The following is a 9,282-nucleotide window of genomic DNA, read 5'->3' as shown; positions in this document are numbered from 1 at the left end:
AATCAAATTTTATTTATATAGCACCTTTCATACATGGAGCAACACAAAGTGCTTTACAGTATTAAAAACACTGTCAAAGAAAGAGAAAAAAAAAAAGACAAGAAAACCCTTCCCCCCACCCTCCATGTACACACATACGGCTATGCATACAAACGCACACAGGCACACACTCACACACACGCACACACACTCTCACCACAGACTGTAAGGAGACATGGCATGGCACTGAGGCTCGTGGAAAACGCTACCAAATTGGGGCCATCCAGAGTTCCAGACCATGACCACTTCGGGGGTTCTGGCACCCGGACCGCCCCGATATATATACGTATATGCCAGGGTCCTCGCCAGGATTCCTTTACAGCATACTGGGGGGGAAGGGTCGTCGACGTGGTGGTGGGGGGGAAGTCGTCGTCATCGTCCTGGGGTAGTGTGGGAGTGGGGGGGGTCGTTGTTGTCGTCAACCCCGGGTGGGTCTTTGCTGCTGCTAACGGGTAGCGGCGATTACGCTAGCGAATAGCAGCGTTAGCAGCGAAGACAATGGTAGTGAAACTCCATTGGCGCTTGTTGTTAAATATTTTCCACTTACATACCCTCAAAAACAATGTATCGGCACAATTTTTTTTCAGGCAGCACCGTAATGGGTCGTTACTCTGTTATGACGTTGGCGAGGACCCTATATGCAGTTATTATTATTATTATTATTATTATTACTATTTGCATAGGGCTGCAAGGTGCCGCAGTTGGTAGCACTGTTGCCTCACAGCAAGAAGGTCGCCGGTTCGTGTCCCGGTGAGGACACCCGGGATCTTTCTGTGTGGAGTTTGCATGTTCTCCCCATGCAGTGTGGATTCTCCGGCTTCCTCCTACAAGTTCCAAAAACATGTTGAGGTTAATTGGTGATTCTAAATTGTCTGCAGGTGTGAGTGTGCTTGGTTGTCTGTCTCATGTGTAGACCTGTGATAGACTGGCGACCTGTCCAGGTGTCCCCTGCCTTCGCTCTAAGTCAGCTGGGATAGGCTCCAGTCCCCCCGTGACCCTAGTTAGGATTAAGTGGTGTATAGATAATGGACTATTTGCATAATTTTTTTCATGACAGAATCGCTTGTTCACATATGGGGATTCCCACTGATAGACAATCAAAATGAATGTAACAGAAAGTCACCATATACCGGAGCCGGCTGTACCGGTCTGCAGGGTAGACGGGATCAAAGCGGCAGACCGGTAAAGTGGTCTGCAGGGTTGAATGGGGTGAAAGCCGCAGACCGGAATAGTGGGCTATAGTGTTGAAAGGGTTAACTTAATCTTACAGATCATCAGTCGGTTTTTTTTTTTTGTGTGTGAGCCTGAAAGCCAAAGGCAACTAGTTAATCACAGCCCCCTGCACTTTTCTTTTAAAAAACAAAAAAAACAAAAAACTGTGAATAAGCAAGACTTGTCACAGTCACTTCCTGGAGCCACGACAGAGTCATTAAGACAGTTTCCAGATTGTCATTTGATCCACTGGCTCATTGGTCTGACTGGTCCCCAGTGCATGAAGCGCGTTTCCAGTAAGCCTCTGATGCTGTTGTGATAAAGGCTTCACTAGAGGGCCAAAGTGGTGTGTCAGTAGGAAATGACTGCTGCTTGTCACATTATCACCACTACTCTGGGAAGAATCAATCAATACCCATTTTGTGAAGGTCCATCTGGGAAAGCTGCTGCTTCTGCTTCTGCTGCTGCTGAGGCACACCAACATTGATGGGAGAGTTGGTCCACCTATTTGTCACTTATGAAGTAATCGGCTGATTCAGATGCCGAACAGTTGTGGCCGATTCATAGACATGATTACATTTCTAAATTAGGTCAATCAGTATTTTCTTTTTATATATTGGTGCATTTAGTTTAACATTTTTGTTAAATTATATTTTCATTGGAAGAAGATTGAGATATTTAAGCTGTCTGAACTCAGCCATATTACACCACCTAGGCTGAAGTTTTTGTCAAATGGTTTACTGATGATTATGACACTAAAATTTCCAGAGTTTTGATTGTCTAAGATGATGACTACAATAAAAGGATTAAGTTAACGAAGTATCAGTGAATGTGACCACTCACATGAACGTTTGATCTCAGGACTAACATTGAATCTAAAACTGGCAGAACTCTAGATTTAAAGCATGAGGCCACACTTGCAAATAGACAGATCCAAACTGGGGATTTTTATTTTACCATTTGAGCAAGTGCTTGTGATGACATAAACTTGTTTTCACAATTATATCATAACCTCCCTATGTCATAAAACTATACATTTTAGTAGGACCACTTGTCATGAGGTTCAGATGATAGATTTCATTTAAAAGTGAGAGTAGTGGTAAGGATTAGACAAGTAATGTTTCTGGTTAGGGTTGTAAGTGCCCAGAGAATTAATGTGTCATGTCCAGCTCTCGCTGTTAGTCTTGTTTCAATTTTATTTTGGCATTTTCTGTTGTGTTTGTACTTACCCTTGTCTCAGGTGTCTTTACATTCCCTTGTCTTTGTCTACTTTCCCGCCTGTGTGATTACCGGCCTCGCCCTAATGTGCACCACCTATGTGTGATTGTCTCCCCTGCCCCAGTGTATATATACTTACTCTGTCCATCATGTTCATGGCCAGTTTGCTGTCTGCCATCTTGCCCTGTTTCTCTGTGTGATCTTTCATGTGTGCTGGGTATTGTAAGCCTTCATGTTTCTTTTTAGTTTGCCTTTGTTGCTTCATGCTTTTGTTATCTTTTGTTGTACTTCAGCCTACTGCTGTTGTTTTATATGGATTGTGTTTTACATTTTTGGAGTCAACTTTGATTAATGTTTTCTATACCGCTTTTTGTTATTTTAACTGTCATGGTGGTGCTTGCATTTTGGCTCCTTCACTTACTGTGCCTCCCTGATTCCAATTAAATGTTCTAAATGATCTAAAAGATTTATGTTTTGTACATTACTTGGTGTATTGACTAGTCTCGTGTGAATGACAAATGCTCTGTGGGTGTTGTGTGTGAATGCAGCCATGAGTAACATATGTGAAAGGTGCTCAAGGACAGACTGCCATTTGTTTACCGGATTGAATAACCCAGCAATGTTCCATATCGCATGTCTGAAAATGGCTTAAGAATGGGATTTTTTTTTTTACGGCTACTTGGCTGAACACACATAGTTCTCCAGTTGATCTCTCTCGTAGTAGCCTGGTACGTAGGCTGTTGACCAAAATGTTATTTTTGTGGGTGACAGGGCTGAAAGATAGTAATGCTGCTTGCTTGGTCAGTCTGTCATTCCAGCTGTCACTGAAGTTTCTCAGTAAAAAGAGGAAGCAGGAATCACGACAGATGTCTCAAAAGCTGTAAAAGTAAATCCAAAAGTATCTGCTGCATAGATACTAACAGAGAAAAATGGGAAAAGATTAACTGAACCTTTAGTTACATTAGTATGGCAGTAATGTCAATCTCCAAACTAGAATATTTCGGGGTGGTGGTATTGCAAAAAAAACACACATGGGTGCCATTCTATCAAAGTACGGTACAGCTCCACTGCAGACGCTGATCTACTGAAACTGTGATCTGGGCAAGTATGAGAGCACGGTTGGTTAGTGCTCATTCTGTGGAGGCTGCAGCTGAGAGCTTAGAGCTGTGGGTTTGTGGGATTGTGTCAGGCTGAAAGGGGATCCAGCACAGGGCAGAGAAGCAGGGCAGAGAAGCACAGCAGCTCCCCCTCACTGCTGGAGCACACTGCTGACACGCTGCCAAGTTCTCAGGGTTCTAAACACACATAGATAGTCAGATGACATTTGCAAATACACAATATTACACACAAATTCATAGTCACACAAACACACAGGCACACAAAAACATGCCATATAGTACCCATAAATACACAAAGGCACATGGATGCAATCTCAAACAGATGCACACAAACACATTTAAAACTACACACAAAGTGCAGCCTCACACTTCAAATATAAGCTTTACTGAGTTACTGAGAGCACACATAATATCCCACATCATGCTCCTCGGTGACATACCCTTCATTTTTTCCAAGTACTAAGATGTAGAGATGGGGAAGGAAGATGGAGGAAGGAAAAAGAACATGTACATTTTACCAGAAATATGGATTTCTTTTGTTCAGTTCCTCATGTCTGCAGCCAAGAGTCATACAAATGCAATACATATACAAATTCTGGATTTCTGGACGCAGATTAAATAGACTTTTAAAAATATCATTCCATATAGCTGCCTGAATGAACAGATTACATTTTAATGGGACAGATGTGAGCAATGTTATGTTGAGTTTGGTTCTTACAATGAAGTCTCAACAGTATTTAGTTTGACATTTTGAGAAGCATGTTTATTCTCTTCCTCACCCAGATGAGAAGGTTGGTTCTACCCTCGTGTCTGTAATGATCCTAAAACTACCGCAAACAGCTGGTTAGCTTCAGTTTAGAATCCAGTCAGTTCAGCTGAAAAATGACATGTTTGAATTCAAGAGACAAAGTCTTCTGTAACAATGCAAAGTATGTTATTGCAAAGAGTTGGATAGATGTGAGGATAGATAGACGGTCCATCCCCACACCTTGATGTATAATGACAATGTTTCTCTCTGATTGTCAACATCGTTCTCTTTTAGAATAACTGCAATCATTTCACAACTGAAAATGATTACTGTACACCAAGAGTACAATATGATGTAAATGTCAAAGGATTCAAAGTATCACATTACAGTAAATGGATTGTGTCGAAGTTGAACACTAGAATATTTGCTTATGGAAAATTAAAAACAAAAACATTCAGATTTACATGAAATTTGCAGACCCCATAGTAGGAATTCAGTGCAACAAAAGTTAGTGCACCTGTCAATATTTTAACTCGACCTGGATAAAGGTGTCAGGCCAGGGTATTGTTTTCACTTTTGTGAGTGTTCTATCGCAGTTTGTCAGCTAGTATTTTTACATATCCACAGTGATTCATGGTGCCATCCATAAATTGTCTTCTCAACTCTTGCACTCTTACAGCCCTATAATCACACTTCCACCTCTGTGCGTCACTGTTAGTTCTATGCATTCCCTGTGGTAGTTCTGACCCGGTTCATGCTAAATATGCTGGACACCATCTGTCATGGGAAGTCAAAGACCCAGGCGCAGACAGAACATGACAGGCATAGCCTGGGTAAAAGGAATTTATTTGACAAACAAAATCATGAAACGAATGTGGGGGGTCTGGAGAGGGCCACGATTAGTTTAAAAAGGCTAAATGAGAAAAACTAACTAAAAACCTACAGACTGCAAGTGAATGGACTGAGGGGAATTGTAACTCCTGTAACACCTTCCAGCGGTAAACAAGGAAAAGACCCACCCAAGAGGTCAAAGGCAAGGGAAGCGACCCGGAAATACTAAGGTTACGGAAGCTGAAGCAGGACAAACTAGCCACACTTGCTACATGTCAAAATACAATACAGATTAAATCCAAATAGGCTTTATTGAACAGGACAAAGCTACATAAGGCTAGAAGTAGCATTAGGAAGCTATGGACGCAATTACAACTACTGGGAACTAGAAACGGAACGCACGGCTCCGCACAACAAACAGGAACACAGTACACTATGCACCTCCACACTACCGTGGTCGAATTACATTACATTGAACACTAGAAGCAAGGATACACAAACACAACCGTTAAAGGGAGCAGAAAGCAGATATCCATCTATTCTGTTTAGCTGGCAGCCAGAGCTTTGGGAAAGTGGTCAGGGGGTCTGGGGCAGAGAAGTGGTGGTGTGGCTTGAAGTGGGGTACAGGGCTCAAACACCAAACTGCGGATCCAGGGAATGGGGACACTGATGTGAGCCGTTGTCCGGGCTGGCAGTGAGTGCGGCAGAGGGTAGCAGCGTGAGGAATGTGAACCAGGCAGAGGGCAGAGAACTAGGCAAAGGGAAAAGCAACTGAGCAGTATTACTTGGCCTAAGATGACTGACTGTTGTCTGGTGTCAAATGGTGAGTAGAATCCATGTTTTATGGCAGGCAGTGGTAAATAGTGGCAGGTAAGCCCCTCCCCGACGCAGGTGTCCTTACTCGGCCAATTGCCCATTGGAGCAATGTACACGCACTCACACACACACACAGTTCACTCACGCCCACATGAAGGGAAATGAAGAGGAGGGAGAGCAAGAGCTGCCAACTAGGCAGAAGCAGCGGTGGAGGGCATGACACGATCAGAGCCAAACAAATTTGCCTTGGCTGGCCAAAGTTTAATCTTGTAGTTTTGTGCCGGAGAGCAAACGAGGTTGCCTTTTTTCCCCCTTGTACATTGTATATAGATGTTGACACCAGGGGCCTCGTTTATCATCAGTGCGTAGAAAAGGTTCTAAATTCTATCATACGAATGAAATTTAGGGTGTGTGTAAGTACAAAAATATCCATATTTATCAAACATGCGTACAGGGGTCATAGGCACATCAGCAAGCCATCAGTGTTGATAAATCCCACTTGTTCTTAACCTTCGTGCTCGTACACGTTGCCCTCAGAAACACCCCCAAATCACCATATACGGTAACAACACATCTCTTTATAAAACAAGTTTATATATTTATTTTTTCCTCACATGTTGTCATCATCGTGGCAAAAAGGGCGAAAAAGAAGAACTTTTCTGTAACTGTAATCAAGGTGATCGTCAGCAAGGTTGAGGCAAACCAGAAAATATTGTTTGGTGCATGAAATGTTGGGATGAGCAACGAAAGAAAAAAATATTGCATGGGACAAAATAACCACCACAGTTATTTCTGTTGGGTCAGAGGACAGATCCCCGGCAGAAATTTTTAAAAAGTGGTTTTGACATTAACCTCAGTGCCAAAAAACATGTCACAGCCTGATAAAAGAGGAATGACTGCAACTGGAGGAGGAGGAATTAATACCGAACGTTCACCCAGTGGATAACCCTGATCACCTACAGATGAGATGTTTTAAATAAATGGAAACATTTCCACACTTTGTAACAGTCACCAATGAGCCAGCCATCTTTAACAGCTCCTGGTAGGAGACACCCACAGAGCTGTTCTGTTCAATGAATGAGTCGTGTGTTCCTCCAGGCCACCGGGCAACGACGTTTGATAGCGATAAATGTGCATCGCAAATTTTTTGTACATTGATTGAATGAAACCCTTTTTCTATTAAGGTGCTTTAATTTGTTTAATGTTGGTGCTTTGATTGTGATGTGGGTGCTGTCTATGGCTCCACTTATGTTTGGGAATCCAGCGATGGCGTGAAGTCCCTTTTTGATTTGGGCTCGTTGGTGATGGGTGTAAGGGAACTGGATGTAGGCTGGTGCCAGGGGAGTTATGGCATCCAACACTGTCGGTTTGATCCTGCTCAGTGATGGCTGGGAATTGCGGCTTTTTTTTTCACCTTCCGGTTGGATTTTTTCGTTGTTCAAATTCCTTGATTGTTTTTTTTTTTTGGTTTCCTTTTTTTCCGCTTGGTTTTTTTGTTTCGGCTTGTTCGGGTTTTTGGTTTTTTTTCGGCCCATTCTTAGTTTTAGTCCCAGTTTGTTAATTTCCTTCTTTTGGTTGGGATTTTTGTTCGGCCTTTTCGGCCCTTTTTTTTTTTTCGGCCTTGTTGTTAATTGGGGCCCTGGTGTGCTTTACATTGAGTTTTCACAGAAACTTCAGTCTCCATCGGTAACCCCTGTGCCAAATATGAAGCACCTGCTTTTCTAGTTTTAAGACCTAGATTGTGCAAATAGCACAATGTCTATGGTGTTGCCTTAGAAAGACAGCTGCTGTGGCTCTGATTAGTGGTATGAAGGGCCCATTCTGTATGTTCTGATTACTGCTGCAATTGTGTTTCCACTGATTTTTAGTCAGCCACTGATCTTCCTTTGTCCCTTAGAATTTTTGCAAAGTCTCACAATCTGATTTTTCATTTCTACAAATAGACACAGTCATGCAATTAGGTTAACAGAAAATCACAAGTGTACTTAATGTAGTTTCCCTGATCACCGTCTTTCTAACTTGTGTGTCAGTGATCACAGCAATATTTTACAGTTTCTACATTAGATCCTGTATTTTCAATACAGTCTTTCCAAAGTATGTGTTTGCCATTGTTCATAGGAGGTATTAATGAATTGTTTAACTTAAAAATACTGCAAATATTGAGAAGTGACAGAATTTGGAATCATTTGACATTGAAGTTATATTGTAGTGTGCTGTGTTTATGTCACTGTGCTGATGCAGGCCTAATTTAAATAAAGCAGTAATTTTAACCAAAACAAAGATCTGCATGTTTACAGAAGTATGAGTTGACTTTAGCATTAAAAAAACAAACAAACAAAAAACACTCATTATTTACAACCTTAGCCAAAATGCTGTTATAATGCAAATCTAACCACAGGTGCCAGAGACAGGATTTACCTGTTGCAAGTGGATTTCAGACACATGATTGTCTCTGTTTTTTCAAGACAAAAAGATTAAACAGGTAGATAAGAAAAAAACATATGTGGGATGTCTGGGGATCAGTTGAGTGTGACCTGTTTGGACATAACAGGGTGAGCCATCAGACAGCCATTCAGTCACTCTACTTCTAATGATGAGTTCCAGACTGGCTTACACTCCTTGCCAACCTTCCCCCTACCTAAAGTCTGCATCTGGACTCTCTTTGTCCCTCCCTCCCCCGCTTTGCTCCCTTGTGTCCCATCACCACACATCATCAATACCCCTCAACTCCTCTCTGCACCTCCCCCAAAATGCATGCACACACACGCACACGCGCGTGCGCGCGCGCGCGCGCACACACACACACACACACACACACACACACACACACTCCTGCCCTTCACCTCTTCAGCACCCTTCTGGAACCCCTCACTTCAAAAGCCTGCCAGCTTAACATGTCATTGATTACAGCAGGAGGGGTCTGCAGCCTAGGGATAGGGGGTTGTCGGGGCTTTGCTACAGCTATCTATCACTGCTGGAGAATCAAACACACCATCAGGAAATTTTTCAAAAAAAACAACTAAAACCCACACACACTCAGATCTCAAACACAAATCCATTATGGCCTGCTATGGGCTCAGTCTTCTCTAGTGCAAAACACTCACAACATCCCCCTTTTTATTAAATTATCAGTCATAGGAACAGATGGAATGCAAACACTGATAACAGCAAAATTTGAGTGAGTCATCATGTTCTGCTAAGCACCATCAATCATCGGATCATTTTTCAAGTCGGATGGAGGCTGTTGCTCTTCTCTGCCAGTGTGTGTAGGTGCGAGTAGTGCAGTGGCTGAGGGGCTTT

The sequence above is a fragment of the Stegastes partitus genome, unplaced genomic scaffold, assembly GCF_000690725.1.
Source record: "Stegastes partitus isolate 25-593 unplaced genomic scaffold, Stegastes_partitus-1.0.2 Scaffold933, whole genome shotgun sequence".
Lineage (NCBI taxonomy): Eukaryota > Metazoa > Chordata > Actinopteri > Pomacentridae > Stegastes > Stegastes partitus.
The sequence above is the reverse complement of the archived record's forward strand: the minus strand, read 5'-3'. Positions refer to the sequence as shown.